The sequence below is a fragment of the Porites lutea genome, unplaced genomic scaffold (assembly GCF_958299795.1).
Source record: "Porites lutea unplaced genomic scaffold, jaPorLute2.1 SCAFFOLD_86, whole genome shotgun sequence".
Lineage (NCBI taxonomy): Eukaryota > Metazoa > Cnidaria > Anthozoa > Scleractinia > Poritidae > Porites > Porites lutea.
The window spans coordinates 4,055-21,836 of record NW_027332300.1 but is presented as its reverse complement, the minus strand read 5'-3'; the positions used below and the strand labels follow the sequence as shown (position 1 = coordinate 21,836).

Below are 17,782 nucleotides of genomic sequence, written 5' to 3'. Positions count from 1 at the left end.
AAGTTATTTTAGAGTGAAACATCTTACATCGAATTGATAACCTTATATGTACACCCAAAAAATAGCAAACATCTTCGATCACATTCAAGATCACAGTAGATTAGGCCTCGAAAACAAATTCTTGGAAAACAAATCACGCCAAATTTTTTTGCGTTCGACAGGTTTACTTTACAAATTCTTGCCAACAAATCTGGGGGTGTTTAAACCAACCTTTTATAATTTTTATACACCACATTTGAGGTGAGACAGTACTTTTTATCATACAGAGCTCGGACAGAATGCGGTATTTCACAATTTTTCAAGACAAATTGCACTCAGTCAATATTCAGGACGAGCCAAACCGTTCAAAAATTTCAGAAAATTTCCAAAATCACCCATACGGCCAGCTGGTTCTCGTTTCTATAGTGCGAGCTGTCAGTGTGGTCGAGTGTTTGAATGAACTTTAACAGAGTTACGCTTCAACATAATAGCGAATTTATTATTATTTGTTTTGTTATTTAATGGTTTCAGTTATAACGATGTGTAATCTTATAAAGTTTTGATACGCGCGACATTTTTGAGAACTTCTGCAAGCGATGGTCATGAACGATGAAAACAAACGGCACGGACAAGCGATTAAAATTGCAAGAGAGACTACTAACAATCAAAAAAAGAGATATAATTCCGTGAAATATTTACAGAGACAACAATTTTCATTCACAAAGACAAGTATTAAAGTGTCTCTAAAAATCCTGAGTCTTTAAGCGTAAAGCTTAAGTTTATGTTTTAGCCGGCTTCCCAGCGCGGTGTTTACTGTTTTCGAAGGTGAACTCCTCCAAGCAAGAAAATCGCTCAAAGTTTTCTTTCTACAGCCAAATTTATAACTAAATATCCTTCGGAACGTTTTCTTTCTATTTGTGGTGAGCAAATATATCTGAAGGCTTTTTAAAGTTCTGTAAGCTTATATCAAACCTGATACTAGGTCAGATCATTGACTCAAATCCTGCAAACGTGCATAAACTTGCCGCATAAACTGTTAGCGTGAACTGTGCAAGACTTCATGAAACACAAACATCAAATACAATAATTACTTAGGCTTACCATTCGAGATTCAGTTCCTGAAAGCTATCAAGGGTGGCCACAGTTGCTTGAGAATTTTAAACCCTCTTACGCATTAAGCAAGGTAAAAAACGAAAACGATGCCATCCGAAATCGAATTACCGAATTTTGACAAGCGACGCATTTCTCAACCAAAACCCAGTAAACAAACCAGCCATAAATAACAGAAGACTCTTGATAGCAGCTGTATTTCATTTTGTACCTCCAGAGGAAAAAGACAGTTAAAAACATCACAAGTTGACACAAAACTCCGTCAGCTTCAGCTGTCAAAGTAAACTACTTTCAAGATGCTGCATAATTTTTCCACATAAACTCACCTGTCAAATTTTGACCAATCAGAGTATAAAAATTGGACGTAGAGCGTGACCAACGCGTGACCATGGTAAGAGAAGGTCTTCCCCGCCTATACTTTTAAAAAAACTGGATGAATTTTCGCTTCCGAGGTCAGTTTGAAATCAAAATCCTAATAGTGCGGGGCCATAGTGACATAAACACAACATATTTGATATATGAATCCTTGGAAAAAATAAACTTGAGCCTGCGATCATTTGAAACTGGTAATTTGTCAGCAGATAACTTTAAAAAAATACTCGACCTCGATACGTCGACATTTGAGCCCGCGGTACGGTCAGGTGATACTTGTTAGCGGATGCCCTGTTTTGATAGCTGTCAATTGATCACAACATTAATGTGCAGCCTGTGCAATTAGTTTTCTCTTGGGCTCCCAAACTAGCTAAAAGTGTGAGAGTAAACATTGGTTGTCCTGTGGTGCGGACGGACGGCGGGCGGTCGCTGTACGGTCACGTGATTACCAAATTTTCTGGGATGGGTAGATTTACTTAGCAATGGGGCTCCGCCCACGCGCGCGCTTCGCGCGCGCGTGGAGCTCCGCTATAACATACAAATTCAAACTGAGTATATTGCAAACAAGAAAATTATACAGATTTATGCACAAATGAAATACAAATGGCCTGTAGCAGCTATTAAACCATTGAAAAACAAACTTTTTCTTGTGACCAGCAACCCTAGCACATTTGTATACTTCATGACCAGTATGATTCAATTCATTCTTGGTTAAATTTATTAATTGCAGCCAGGCTTAATCAAACTGGATTCAAAAAATACTTTCCTGTTTCCTTGTAACTACAATATATAATATTAAGAGAGGGGATATAATGCTGAAAATATTATGCAGTAGTACAATCAAAAGATAAGGCACCTCCAGGAAATCAAGTTCGGACCTACTATTCTTCAGTCATTTTCTTCTACTCTCTATAAGGGTGCTTTCCAAAAGTCAGAACTGGCCAGCTGGACCATGGTTAGACCAGACATTTTGGCAATGAAATGAGCTTTTTCCAAGAGGATTTGCTGAAAAACCATCCTTCCCCTTTGTGCATAATATTTAGGATTTGACCGATCTGGATGGCTAGTTTTGATTAAAAATGAAATTCTCATTACGATGGGAATGGGCTGGCCGGTCAGTTCTGAGAAATGGAAACCTCCCTAAGAGTTACACCTGTCCATTAATACTGACATTTTGTGCCTGTCCCAATAGTTTCCACCTAAGAGCTGACTGTAGTTTGTTCAACATCACACTTAAGCCTCTGACAACAAAAATACAATGTTACACAGCAGTCTTAATTTATTCTACTTGCAATCAAATTAAGACCTCTTCATGTTCTTCTTCATATTCATAGTATCAGCGGAGCTCCTCGCGCGCAGCGGAGCACCATGGGTAAGAAAATTTGGTAAACTATCCATCCGAGAAAATTTGGTTATGACGTAGCGTAGCCCGCCCAACCGTACACACGCTTCATGTAAGCCGATGTCAAATGTCACAATAGATCTTGCACAACTTGACTAGCCTCTTAGTTATGTAAGCCATCCGTATGAGTACGATTAGATTGACAGCTGTCAAAATTAGACATCCGCTGACAATTATCACATGACCATCTCGCGGGCTCAGATTAAAGACCAGTCGTTTTGCCCCTACATATAAGCTGATATAATATGTCACACTTACCAATTCAACATAAAAACGAAACTACGCCGGGCAAGGCTGTCAGTTGGCTGACAGTCGCTTAATTTTATATTGGCAAGCCAAATTAAGGTCAATTGACAGCTGTCAAAATGGGACATGTGCAGACCACTATCAGAAAACTAATAACGTGGGCTCAGGTTCGCTCAGGTACACGATCTGGCATTTTCCACTACATGCCGGACGGATATGTCTTACTCACACTCGTAGTCTGTTAATTCGAATATTCGCCATTCTAATGAAGGTTAATTGACAGCTGTCAAACTAGAGTATACGCTAACCATCATCACCTGAGTGTATCGCGGGCTCATTTGTCTATCCATTGAGGTCACGTAGTGTTTAAAGTTTTGCGTTGATATTTTATTTGATCACCGGCTCAATTCGAAGTCCCATAGCTTAGAAAATCTATCCATCTTAGAAAAATTCGGCAATCACGTGACCGTACACCGACCACCCGACCTTCCGTCCGTCAACACCACAGGCATACCAATGTTTAATCTCACACTTTCTAGCTAGTTTGGGAGCCTGTAACCTGATATTGTACATCCATGTTTTCATTAATTGACAGCTGTCAAAATAGTGTTTCTGCTGACCAGTATCGCCTGACCCTATCGCGGGCTCAGGTATCGACCAACTGAGTTCGAGTGTTTTTTAACGTATCCGCTGACAGGTTGCTACTTTTCAATTATCGCAAGCACAAGTTCAATTCTTTTAAAAAGCATATGAAATAAGTCGAATTCATGAGCCGCACTTTTTAAATGTTGATTTCGAACTGACCTCGGACGCGAAAATTCAACCGGCTTTTACATTTACATGCAGGGAAGGTAATCACTTTTGACTTTTCTCACTGTCACGCGTTGATCACGCTCTACGTCCAATTTTTATGTTCTGATTGGTCAAAATTTGACAGGTGAGTTCATGCGGAAAATTTATGCAGCGTCTGGAAACTTGCTTACTGATAGCTGGAGCTTACAGAGTTTTGTGTCATCTTGTGATGTTTTAAACTGGCTTTTTCTACTTGGTGTACAAAATGAAATACAGCTGCTATCAAGATTGTTCTGTAATTCATGGCTGGTTTGTTTATTGCGCTTTTTGTTGACAAATGCACCGCTTGTCAAAGTCATTGGAAATCCGATTGCGGATGGCATCGTTTTAAAAATGAGCTTACTCACTTGCCCTTGCTTGAGGCGTAAGAGGGTTGAAAATTCTGGAGCACTTGATGACCTTCAGAAGCAGCATCTCGACTGGTAAGCCTGAGAAATTGTTGTCTTTGATGCGTTTTTTTTTTTCGGTTTCCTGAAGTCGAGCGTATAATTTATGCGGCTTAAGTTTACACACGAGCAATGATCTAACCTACAATAGTATCAGGTTTAAAAAGCCTTTTTTGACCGCAAATTCAAAGAAAATGCTCCGAAGATAATTTAGTTATGATTTTGGCTGTAAACAGAAAGCTCTGAGCGATTTTCTTGCCTCGAGTTCATCTTGAAAAAGAGCAAACACCGGGAAGCCGGCTTAAAACATAAATAAGCTTATGCTCACCTCACTCATGATTTTCAGAGCCACTTTACTCTCAATACTTCTCTTCGTGAATGAAAATTATTGTCTCTGTACATGTTCACCGAATTACATTTATTTTATTGATTGTTAGTAGTCCCTCTCGCAATTTTTATCGCTGCACCGGTTGTATCCAGTCGAACATAAACATCGCATGCAGGAATACTCTAAACGCCGCTGGTAAATATCACTCGCTTTTACACATAACAAAACTATACGCAGTTTAATATATAAAGGGAAATAAAACCTAAACATAACAATTTATCTATCATGTTGAAGCGTAAATGGTAACTCTATTAATCGCACTGCAAATTTGGTGCCTGTCAAAAGTGATACCCGTCCGGCTTGCCGAAAAGTGATTTGGGGAATTTTTTTTATCGTTTTCATTAAAAGCCCATAATTATTACCCTGCATATCACATAGGACCAGATTTTTCTAACTGAAAAGTCCTGGCATTACAGAATTCTCTTCATGAAAACGTTTTATAATTCAATGCTATAATTTGTTGTGCAAAGGAAGCGCGCGCTTTGATCGTCGTGGATATTGAATGAGTGCAAATTCTCTTGCAAAATTGTGAAAAACTGCAGAATTATAGGTTTAAATACCTCGAACAGAATTTGTTCTTTTTTGCCCTCTGTATGATAAAAACAAGGGCCTCATAGTACTGTTTACCTGAGACGTGATGAGAAAAAGTATGTTTAAAAGGCTGGTTTACACGCCACCAGATTCGATTCGTCGCCAAGATTTACTAGTAAACCATCCTAGTAAACTAAACTTAGCTTGTCCAACTCGAAAAATCCGGCCTGATTTTTTTTTTTTGGCCTCTCTTTTAGACAGAGGAATGCAACGTGTAAATTGGCTGCCACCAAGGACTATCGTGGCGCGTGTGTTTCTTAAAATTATATTTCGGGGTTGTCCAACTATCCATAGTCTCTCAAACGGAGCAATGTTGGAGAGACTGGTGAATGCCACATTATGATGCGACAGCTAATGCAAAATTAATACAATACACGAATAGGTAGGTCTATTTGTTTTCCAGGCCTAATCTACTGTGATCGAACATGATTGCTATTTTTGGGTGTACAATTAAGACTATTTAATAACTCGATGTAAAAGCTGTTTCACTCTTGGACTGTCAAATTATTTTTCTCTAAAATCACTTAGCCTTTGCCTCAAACGTCAAATGAATGTGCCCTGATCTGTGGATTACAAGTTTATTGTTTGATTTAAATTATGAATTTATTAACGGGAGCTTCGCTTTTAGCCCTGGCTAAATCTATATATTATGAACTGTCGTTTATCTTTCAGTGTGTGTTCTAGTAGTCTTTTCAGGCCGGGTACTCACTGTTGTCCTGCAAAAAATCATTTTAATAACAAATAAACACATTCTATGATTTAATTTTGCAGTGGAATCTTTGTGGGGATTTGAAACAAATTTCTCCGTAGGCTTCATTCTGTTTCTGTGCAATACAGCCTTCAGATTTATACTGCAGTGAAGCTGAATTTGTTGTTGTTTATGTAAAACCTGTCACACGAGATCATTCGAATGCAATTTTCTAGTAGAACTTTACAAATAGTCAGAACCTTCTTGGATCGCGGTTCTGTGATTAAAAAAAATTATTTACCGTCTTAGTGTATATTAAAAAAGAAAAATCGCTCAATTGGACAACTGAAATCTTTTATTTTACTAACAAGCTAAACGCCAACATACAAAACAAAACCTTGTTATCGCCGTTATGAAGTCGTCACTTCAGAAGCAAAAAAACCTTAAAGGTTCTTAAAAGTTCACTCTAAAAATTTGCATGCACAAACACAATTTATAAAACGGTTACATATTTTATTTGTAGCCGTTTATTGTCATTTGGTTTTGACTGGCAAGGTAAGACGTGCCCTTCACCCTGTAATATTCGATAGGCCATTTTGACACTACATAAACATAAAAGGCGAAAAAACACCTTAACTTATCAGACTAACTATAAAATATCACCTAAATATTTTCTGTTTATCGCATAGAAATACGCCAAATATCAAATCTAATTATAGATTGCAGCGATCTAAAGATATAAAGCAATAAATCCGAACCTACCTCCAGCTAGACGGCGCCATTTTTCTTGCCCTGGCAGCGGATAGAGAGCGGAAAGCGAACTAGTTCCAGTCCTACTCCGCATCACAGCTGAACTAGAGAGCGCGTATGTGCGTTTCAACGCCCTAGCTTATTACGCCCTGCTAAAAACAGTACAAAAACAGGCCCAGAGTTCTAGGTCAATAAAATTGACAAGTCACAGGCATTTTAATTTTCTAAATTTCGAACAAGTGGCCGTATTGACGGGGTGAAGTTGAGGCCACGAAATGGATGCGGGAATCTGAAAAGTTTTGTGCGGTGAAGAACTGGGCTTCCGAGTTCGTGCTGATTGGAGATGACGTGTCCTTAAATTTTGACCTGCGAACGAAATATTTTCATCCTAACCCAAGTTAAAACAATAGTATGTTTTTAAAGAGATATAAGCATTGCAATTCGAAAATGTATGAAGCATTGTTAATTTATAGTCACTGATCGTAAACTAGAGGAAAATCCAAAATCATCGTTTGCGAGTAGCTGATAAGGGAAACATTTGTAGACATATTTATTTGGGAATTTTCTGCAAACGTGAATGAAGGATTACTTTCCTTGAGCCAACAGCGCTCGCGTGTCTTTGTCTGAAACAACGCTCGCGCATGCTATCAGAACAAAGAGATTTAGAGTTATGGTCACGGCAAACGGCAAAGAGCAGATTCAACTTGAGAATTTCTCAGAATAGAAAAGAAGCTAATAAAAACAGTCCCAGACAATTCCTATGGATTATAATAATGTGAAACTGATCATTTTTTGTAGAACTACAGAACAGTGAAAGACAAGTAAATGAAAAACTTCGTCACGTGGTACAAATTCACGTTTGCCGTTTGCCGTAAACGGCTTGGCGGGCCACCCCTCTGTCCGAGCCAACTTTTTGTTTCGCCTGTAAATGGTTCCTGCCTCCTGTAAATGGTTCCGGTCCACGTGTTTGTAAGGAAATGTATGAAAGGTTGGCTCGCCCAGTATAGCTCGGGTAAGCGAGTGTCCTTTCTACCTGGGACAGGCTCTCACCTTCACTCTTCCCGCCGTTTTTTGCTCGATTGCTATTTCGCTTCTCGCCCGCTTTTTTCGCTCGTCTGCTTTGGTCGAGAGCCTGGAACAGGCTACTTTCGTTATTTATGTACACATAGAATGAATGAGGACATCTGATGACTTATATCGGAAAAAACCAATATAGGAGTTTTAAAATATACAAGGTCTTTTAAAGGAAATCAAATTGATTTATTGGAAGTCGTTTGTTTGACAGGTTTCCAATTGGACCGGGGAAAATCACAAGTTTAATATAGCTGGTGACAAATGTAATTAAGTCCTAAAGCGGCCGAATGTTTGATCAAAAATGTAATAAAGCTCTCAAATGTTATAAGGGCTGACCACAAATGTAATAGCTTGTAATAAAAGTCACATTCGAAAACGTTATTTAAAGAGATTTTACCAGGATCGTTATGAGCGATTTCCCGAAATCGCTTGTGCATGTATATACGTCAGGAAACTCGACGTCTAGTTTTCCTTTCAATAAGCTCCGAAAACGCAACGAGTTTTGACCTACCGTGCGGTACGAAATATTTGTGGGAGTTTATCTTTGCGGATTGGCGATTTTTTGTGTTTTGTGGGAACTAATTTTTACGATTAGGATTCCGGTTCTTCTTGCTAGGAATAAAGTTTTGCAATTTTACAAATTTGTACAAATCGTTGATAATATTCTTTTTTTTTTTTTTGAGTACGTCCAATGGAAATACCGTGGTAACTCGAACTGTGAAGGGAAACGGAAAACAGTTCGAGTTATCAGGGTCGATTGACAAATTCAATTTGCCATGTCAAAAATTGGTGGTTACTGATTTCTCAGCACTGCAGTGTATGGTGCAGTTCAAATTTACTGATTTCATCAGAAACGGTAAAATGATTAGGCATGTCTATGATAAAAAGTGATCTGTTCGTTTTACTTTTAGTGTTTTACCCTTACAGCTATTTCGAGAAAGGTTGTCGGAAAAATGTGCATGCCACAATCCCGAAAGGTAATATGGGATATGATCAATACACTGTTTCTGACGACTGTACCTGTCGAACTTACTTTTATTGCTTTCCTTTAGCACTCGCAAACACATTTCCATGGCTTTTCGTACCAATTCTTTCAAATTTCGTAAAAAAACAGTGAACTTAAAATCACCCAGAATGCTTTTCGGGATTGTCGCGTGCCCTTTTTCCGACAACCTTTCTCGAAATAGCTGTATACAACCAGAAGAGTAAATAGGATGGGATCCGAGTGGAGTTAAAAGAACCAGAATTCGAGTTATCGGTGTGAATTTCAGTGACTTTTTGATCAAGGGAAAGGAATTTCAGTTCGAGTTAGCGGGGAATTCGAGTTATACGAGTTAGAGTTAACCAAGTAGAAATGACTGGAAAAGCTCTAATGAAGAAGTCGTCGTAGTACCTCGTAGTTCTAGTTGCAATAACCTGGCGATGAAATCAAAACTTTTGGCGAGGCATGGGTGCTTTTATGACTGAAGCATAAAGCAAACCCAAACAAAGCAGCAATAATTCTTCGATTCACCGAGTGCATTTGAGTGATTTCGAACAAAAATACACTTATTAAAGGAATGACACTGTTTCCCCCGATAATTCGATAGCCACTGTTTTCACAGACGTCTCTGGAAGAAAATAAAGGCAAATCGCTGATTTCTACAGCGTATTTCACCAATATTCGTCTCCACAGTCGCTTCCCGCGAGATGTTCACTCCATGCTATCTTGACACAAACGATCAGATTTTGAACACCGCCCATGATGCTTAGCGATCCCAGTACGCACACCGCCTGGGAAGTTCCTAACGACGAATCTCTGATAGCGAAAAGGCAGCTAACATTTGGGCGATTATACGCTTTAAAAATAGCAATGTGACATCCTAAAACAAGTCAAACCTCTATAAAGCGGTCACCCCTGGGAATTAGCAATCGCTTAATAGAGTTTTTCTAAAAGTAGGCCGAAAATGTGGCAGAAATTGACCCAGAGGGCAAATTTATCACTCTGTTACAATTTAGTGTTCACAACACCAGTAACGCGAAATATGACAAAAGTATTTGGATGTTATGAGGAGTTCACGACTAATGTGAACTCCTCAGTGTTACAGAACCGTCGTTCTTAAGGTGTTAGATCTACTAAAAACCCTTCCATTTGAAAAATTTATTTTTCATATAGTAAAGAATTTCCCAAAATAAAAATTACACAAGTGTATCAAGCGAGACGTGAGCTTTCAGAAAATTTATATCCGAGGTGTCAATTTTCACACCTAAGGTGTGATTTCCGAATTTTATCGCAGGCTCAAAAAATCAAGAACTGCATTTTTCTGGCTTTCCTTCGATAACTAGGAATAAAAAAACAAATTGGAACTCACTTACACTTAGATTGTTAATTTACCTTTAAATCCCGGCATTGCTCGTCAATTGTTCATTGAGAGATAGAGGCGGATTTTTTTTGTAATGCCAAAAATTCCAAAATGTTCCCTTATTGCCGGAAATTTAAGAAGTTTTTCCTTAACATACTTTCCACGCGACCTGGTCGAGCATTGCATCTCTTATTTCTTTGGTATTGTCCACTTGAGTGTCGGCCTAGATGGTGTCAAGGTATGTAGTTCTTGGTCTACCTCGATTTGGGTGACCATGTTGGGGCTCCCAAAGCAGCACTTTCGAAGCAGTCTCTTCGTCGTGACAAGTATAATGGCCAGCTAATCTTAATCTTTTAGCGCGAATTGTTTCACTAAGTCTTGGGAGGCTTCCGTATAGTTCCTGGTTGTTTATATGTTGTTACCAGTGCACATAGACAGGGCCGTTTGCAGCATTCTGGTATAGCATCCATTGACATTTTTCTCCAGCTTCATGGTTAGGGTCCACGTTTCACTTCCATAAAGTAAGACAGACTTCACAGTTGCTGTAAACAGTCTGGTCTTTATTGCTCATGACAGCTTTGAGGTCCACACTTTTCTCATTTTGTTGTAAGCTATCCATGCTGAAGCCTTTCTGTCCTTGAAGTCATGTTCTCAGTTACTGATCCATGAACCCAGATACTTGAAGTTCTCAACAGGTTCAGTTACTTCGTCGTCTCGTGTTTTGATCCCAGCATCAACATGATGGTTACAGAACACTTATTTTGTCTTCTTAACATTTGGTAGAAGCACAACCTTGGCCGACGCTTCTTCAACATTTCTAAGTACCTCTTGCTCTTGTTGAAACTGATGACTAAAAGAGCAATGCGGTCTGCAAAGTTTAGATCAGTGACCTTTTCGGCTTTAACATTGCGTCGTTGTCTGGGCTTGAATAGGGACCTTAAGCATCGACAACGAAATACATGACGACGACGTTTGTAACCCAAGGAGGATTGGGTCGAGGCTTTCGTTCTCGGCGGGAAAAACGAAAGTTAAGCAGTGTGTTGTTTTTAGGAGACGACGATTTTTGGTTATCTGACAAGTAGCTCCAGCTATGGCTTTCAAAAACGTCCGAAATCTACTTCTAATTAATCACAACGATGGCTTTATCAATGATGATGAATTTGTTGTTCTGTACGACCTCTATGCATCGAAAAACCTCGACTTTCCGTACGATTCGTACGCACCTTTTGACCTGGAAGAGCTTGATGAGTCTGAGAGTTTTGCAGAGTTTCGCTTTGGAAAACGAGATATACGAATTCTGAAGGAAGTTTTGCTAATCCCTGACACGATTACCTGCAGTCAGCGCTCTGTTTGTGATGGACTAGAAGGTCTCTGCATGCTGCTAAAGCGGCTTTCTTACCCATGCAGGTATGGAGACATGGTCCATAGATTCGCTAAACCTGTTCCAGTTCTTAGCATGATCACCAATCAAATGATTGACTTTGTGTATAATGTTCACGGGAATAGAGTACTAAACTGGAATCATGAGGTCCTTAGTCCTGTCAACCTGCAGACTTATGTTGATGCTGTGACAGCCAGGGGAGCCCCACTGCCCAATTGTTTTGGGTTTATTGACGGTACCGTTAGGCCTATATCAAGACCTGGGGAACATCAGCGACTTCTTTACAATGGGCATGAAAGGGTTCATGCCCTGAAATTTCAAAGCATTGCTTTGCCAAATGGCTTGATCGGAAATCTATATGGCCCAGTTGGTAAGTTACAAAACAGTACAGTCCACCAGCTTTAAAGCAGGGATGTGACCAAATGTTTATTTTTGTAGACCCTGCACTTATTTTAAAAAAGGAAAAAAATTGAAAAAAAAAATGAAACATTTTTCAAGGCTATACGACAGGCTAAATATATTGATTTTCTTATTCAATAATGATTACCAAGGTGAGATCACCTCAACAGTTTATTGGGAGCATAGCCAGAGGGAAGAGGGGACTGTCCCCCCTCCCCCCTTGAAATAAATATAAACTCAAGATGAAATTAGGAAAAAGTTTCTGAAGTACTCATATAATCAACAGCTTATGCAACTCAATTGTCCGCAACCTTTACTCTTACACTGATACCTACCATCACCTACCTATTTTTAGAAGGAAGAAAACATGATGCAGGAATGCTTGCTGATTCACAGCTACTACACGACCTTCATCGGTTTGCCTACAATCCAGCTGGCCAGGCAGTCTGTGTTTATGGTGACCCTGCCTACCCCCTTAGAGTGCAGATGCAAGGACCCTTTAGATATGGTGTATTGACACCACAAATGCAGCAGTACAATACAGGATGAGTGCTGTTAGAAGTTCTGTTGAATGGCTGTTCGGAGATGTAATCAACTCGTTTAAGTTTAATGACTTTAAAAAAGATCTGAAGCTTTTCCTCAGCAGTGTTGGAAAGATCTATGTTGTTTCTGTCATACTGCGTAATGCAATGACATGCTTGTATGGTAACATGACCTCAGAATTTTTTGAACTTAGGCCACCTACTCTTGACACATACTTTGGCTAGGAAACCACACTATTGCCCAGTTTACAATGCCTTTGATAAAATATGTATCAAAACCTTTTAACTGCAGTTAACCATGGTAGATATTTGTATGCTGATAAGTTAAAGATTATTTCTCACACCATTGAACTTTTTAAAGAGAAAATGAATAATAATAATAAAATTAAGCACAATTTTATTTCTAAAAGTTTTCTATTTTTCAAGAAATGTTATTGTAACTATTGATTTATTTCCCAACTTTATTTTCCATTTTTCAGAAAACTGTGGTTAATTAACTTAAATTAATTTTATAAATATAAATAAAAGAGATTTACCAAAAAAATTAAGCACAACATTGCAGTGTCAGGCTATTTTTTTGGAATTCCTTTATCAAACATTTTACAAATATAGGAGCCCAAGGGCCTGTTTGTTGGAGGTTGGGCTGGCACTAACCCAGGATGTTTACCGTGGTGACTTAACAAATGTTTAAAGAGTCAACCCTGAGTGAAAGCTACCCCAATCTAACATGACTGAATGAAGATACCCATGCTTCTTTTAGAGATTTTGCCTTGATGATGCTCGAAATTGGCTCAATTTCTAGAGTGGACTCACTAAATGTAAGAAATACTATGAGCTGATTACATAAAAGCACAGCTAATCAAACAATAGAAAAAAATAGGCCCAGCTATAAATACTATTCTTAAGATTTATTTTGTGCATTTAGTGACTGTACATTAGGGGAAAGTTTGGGCATTTAGGCCCCTTTTTACAGAAAAACATCTGTCTATTAGAAAAAACAATGTTTTATTTCTTCTAGAAACTTTACAAAACTCTCTATAGAAAAGAAATATAATTACATCAATCAACAATGCTCTTGAAGATAACTAAAGTCATAACGAAAGTCAACTCAACAAGTTCAGGGCTCTTCCACATTCATAAGGTTCGAGCTTAATGCTTTTTTATATTTTCCATCAATGCCATAAATACCTTGTTTTGCTGGTCAAGCATAATTTGAAGGTTTTGCTGTTGAAGCTGCTGCTGTTGCTGCATCGTGTTGATCAGCGCTGAGAACATGGTCTGTTGCTGCTGCGCAGCCTCCTCTTGTTTGGTTTCTGCTAGATCAAGCTCTCTTTTTCTGATGGCTAACTCTTCCTTTTTCAATTCTCTCTCTTTCTCTGACTTCTCGGCCAAAAATCCGATTGCATCAGAGGTGCTCCTCCTCAATTTAGCTTTTTTTGGTTTCTCGCCACTATCATCGCTCTTTCTAATTGCAATTGTCTGAAGAGCCGCCTGTCTGATTTCCTCCGCTTTAGCTTTTTCTTTCTCATCTTTTGCCTTCCTCTCGTTTCTCAGGGCGTCACTCTTTTCTTCTGCGCTTTTCTCTCGCTCTCGAATTTCCTCCAGCAAGGCATCGAGCTCTGTGAGCTCGGGGACATCGATCCCAGATGCTTTCTCTTCTTCTCTTTGCTTTAGTTTGTGCCGGGAGATCAGGAGTGCATATCGATCTCTCACTGCCCTTGCTGTAACCCTGAATTCTGGAGTCTTCAGAGAATTCAAATAGGCTGCGATGCTTTCCCATACTTTCCCTCTCTCGGTGCTTTTCGGTTTAAAATTGTAAGGTTCACTCGTTACAGCTTCGCGAAGCATCAAGACATCATGGTCTTCCGTCCAAACAAAATACCTGGACTTACTCGCTGTCAAAAGAACACGAAAAAATATATTTTTAAAGCAAAACTGAAGATTTATATCTTGAAGTGCAACTTAAAATTAGCACAATGACATGCAGGTCTAAAATAAAAAGAACATGACTTCAAATATCCCAAAGTTCTCCTTAAAGAGATCAGTACAGAAAAACTTACATTTCTTTTGAACGAGTTCTTGCTCGGCTGTAGAGATGTGGCCGGCCATGGTTTCGGATGCTTCTTAAAGAAAGTCATTTTAGTCTGTTAAAAATAGCTAAACTGTTAAACATTTGACTTCTGCTGGTCCGCAAATAATACATCAAACAATCATTGTAACAAAAGGTGGAAACAGATGATTATCAGCATGAAAAAGTTTAGTTGTTTACTTACGTTTTCACCAGAGCAAAAATTTGCTCAGATTCAGTCGTCGACGAAGGCTGGACGACGTTTTGACAACCTAACGCATGCCCAGAAGGTTCGCGCGGGAAAATTTCACTTCCGGTCGGCGTCGTCGTCCCATTTCGTTGTCGATGCTTAAGGTCCCTATTGTTAGTCCAAGACACTCGTCATGGCCCTCAATAGCCTTTCGCAGTTCATAGTCCAGAACTATTATGAACAAGTAAGGTTCGTAAGAAGCTTGTTTGCAAACTGCAGGACAATTTCATCCAAATCACAGTATTTTAGGGCCTCCGGTGGAATTCCTTCTCGGCCAGCTGCCTTGCCTGTTTTAGTATTCTTCTTCGCAGCTTTGTACCCGTCCTCGCAGAACGGGCTGTCATCTACAGGTAGGTTTTGAAATATCTGCTTCACGTTGTCGTCTTTACTATCTGCCGATAATTCTCCACCAAGTAAGTTGCTAAAATGACTATACCTGCTGCCAGTCTTTCCTTTACATTCTTGCATTATAACTTGGCTGTCATAGTGTTCTTGCGTCCAGACACTTCGTTTGCGAGTTTCCAACTTGCTTTGCGATTATGTTTGTTGTCATTGAATACCATTTCGTCAATGACTTCGCTTAGATCTTTGTCAGCTATATTAACGTTTACTTTTTCAAGCATTTCTTTGCTAGCTTTAAGTTTCCCGCCTCGGTTTTCGTCTGGATTCTGTTGGTAGAGTTCACATTTTTTTGCAGATCTTTCCTGGCCTCCATAACTCAAGGGTCATCTCATACTCTTGCTTTCCTTTTTCTCACTCATCTTGGGAATGTAATTCCTTGCGGTTGTTGGCGTCCATGCAGAGATATGATTTTGGTAGAGTTCTGAGGTGTATTCAGTTCATTGTTGGAGTGCACTAAATCTGTTTTTAACCTCAATAGCGTACATTTGTTGCGGGTCGTCCGACTTCAAGGCCGACCAATCCTTCCTTTCATTTCTTGGTGTTCGTGCTAGCTGTTCGTAGGCCGAGGTTGATTCGTGCAGTTAGGACATCGGTGGTCAGATCCAACGCTGGCATTATTAGCTCCTAGAGGTCCCTACGTTTCTCCACTTTTGGCCAATCAAGATGTAATCAATTTGTGATTTAAGACCGCTGGTGTCGGCAGTGAATTTCCACAGCTTTACTCTTCGCTTCTGAAACTGCGTGTTTGTCATATATTACCATGTTGGTTTCAAGTGCCAAATCGAGAAGCAGTTGACCATTGCTGTTTGTTTGTTCGTAATATGTAATTACTGCATTATCAGTTCCTATATGTGCGTTGCAGTCTCCGATTAGAAGCAAGAGGTCGTGAGCAGAGATTGCTTTGATAGCATCAATGCTTCTCTGAATCATCTGATCCCTCTACAGGAGAATAATGCACTATGACAGTAGTAGCTCGGTTGCCACCAAAATGACAGGTCAGGATTCTCTTGTTTCCGGTAGCCACTTCTTCAAAAGCTTCAGTGGCCTTTTTGCTGAGTACGACTCCAAGTCCTCCACAGGCTGCATTTCTTTGATTTCTCCATGCAGTTGAAGTTATCAGTTTGTATTGCCTAAGGGTAGAAAACTTGAATTCTTCATCATGACGTGCACAATCTAAGCCAAGGATGTCTATTCGTATCTTTCCAGAAACATACGTAAGTTCACTTTGCTTGTATTCAGCTTTAAGAGTGCGTACGTTTAGAACACCAATCTCTAATGCCAAGTTGGCGTTTCTGCTATGTAGACTTTAGCCATATGAATGCAGCCTACTAATTTCTGTCAGGTTGCTTCTGGTGATGTTAAATTAATATCATGGTGTGTATTATGATACTTCATTATAGTTCATGAACGAGATACAGCTCCTCTTCCCATCGTCCCCTGCGCGCTTTCTATTTTTCGATTATTCATTGAGATACCCAGCGGGAGCTTCTGCGGAGGAGAGAGCGTCCAAACTGCTTCGCTGACAAGCAAATGTTTTTGTGTTCTAGTTACGGCCACGTCATGTGCTTTTCGCGTATCTTTGCTTGTCGTTTGAGTGTGTTTCTGTTTTCAATTATTCCTCATCCACCTAATTTCTGTCAGGTTGCTTCTGGTGAAGTTAAATTAATATGATAGTGTGTATTATGATACTTCATGATAGTTCATGAACGAGATACAGCCCCTCTTCCCATCGTATCAAGTCTTTTCGTGTTCTAGTTACGGCCATTAAGTCATGTGCTTTTCGCGCATCTTTGCTTGTCGTTTGAGTGTGTTTCTATTTTCAATTATTCCTCATTTTTTTTTGTCCCTTTAGTCCCACTGTTATCCTTCTTTCCGTTCAGGAAATAATAAAAAATATAGGGACTTTTAATTCATTAACCTCGATTGTCGATTTTTCTTTTCCCAGAAACCACAACCAATGCCGGAAAAATAGCTAGACTCTCTTGTGATTTTGGCTGTACAGTTCTTCTATGACGTACACAAGGTCACTTTTATCACGGAATTCTTTCCCATCTTAGCCTGTCCACAGACGTTCTTTTTCTTTTTTCTGCTCTTTTCTCAACAATTCGACACTGAGCGAAGCGAGCGCACGAGATCGAGCGCGAGGTGCGAATAAAGAACAAGGAACAGTCAAGCCTTCCATCTTAAAAACTTCAGTCCAAGAAAGGTTATGTAAGCTCGAGCCTCCCAAGTTCACAAAGTCGGCAAAGCTTTTATAGTTTTAAAGAAGTTGTGTTTTGTTATGCAAATAGAAATTGACGTGGCATACGCCTCGAGGCAATAACAAGCGCTTCGACTTGCATGAAGCAAGCTTCACATTAAAGTCGTAGACATGATGTTGACAGGATTATCGTTGTTTAGCCAATGTTATTTGCATTTTCTGGGAAAGGCAAGTTTCAGTTGCTCCAAAAGATCTCTTAAGATCGCCTATTTTGCTCTTTCCCCACCCACAACCCCTTGTGCTTGCGGTGAATAAATTCCCCGCAGCTTTTATTTTCGTACGCTCACTCGACCATTTCTA

At 39.5% G+C, this 17,782-nt stretch overlaps 1 pseudogene; it reads left to right on the top strand.

Annotated features, from left to right (window-relative positions):
• Positions 1-11,115: 11,115 nt before the first annotated feature.
• Positions 11,116-12,729, top strand: LOC140925453 (uncharacterized; annotated as a pseudogene).
• Positions 12,730-17,782: the final 5,053 nt, after the last annotated feature.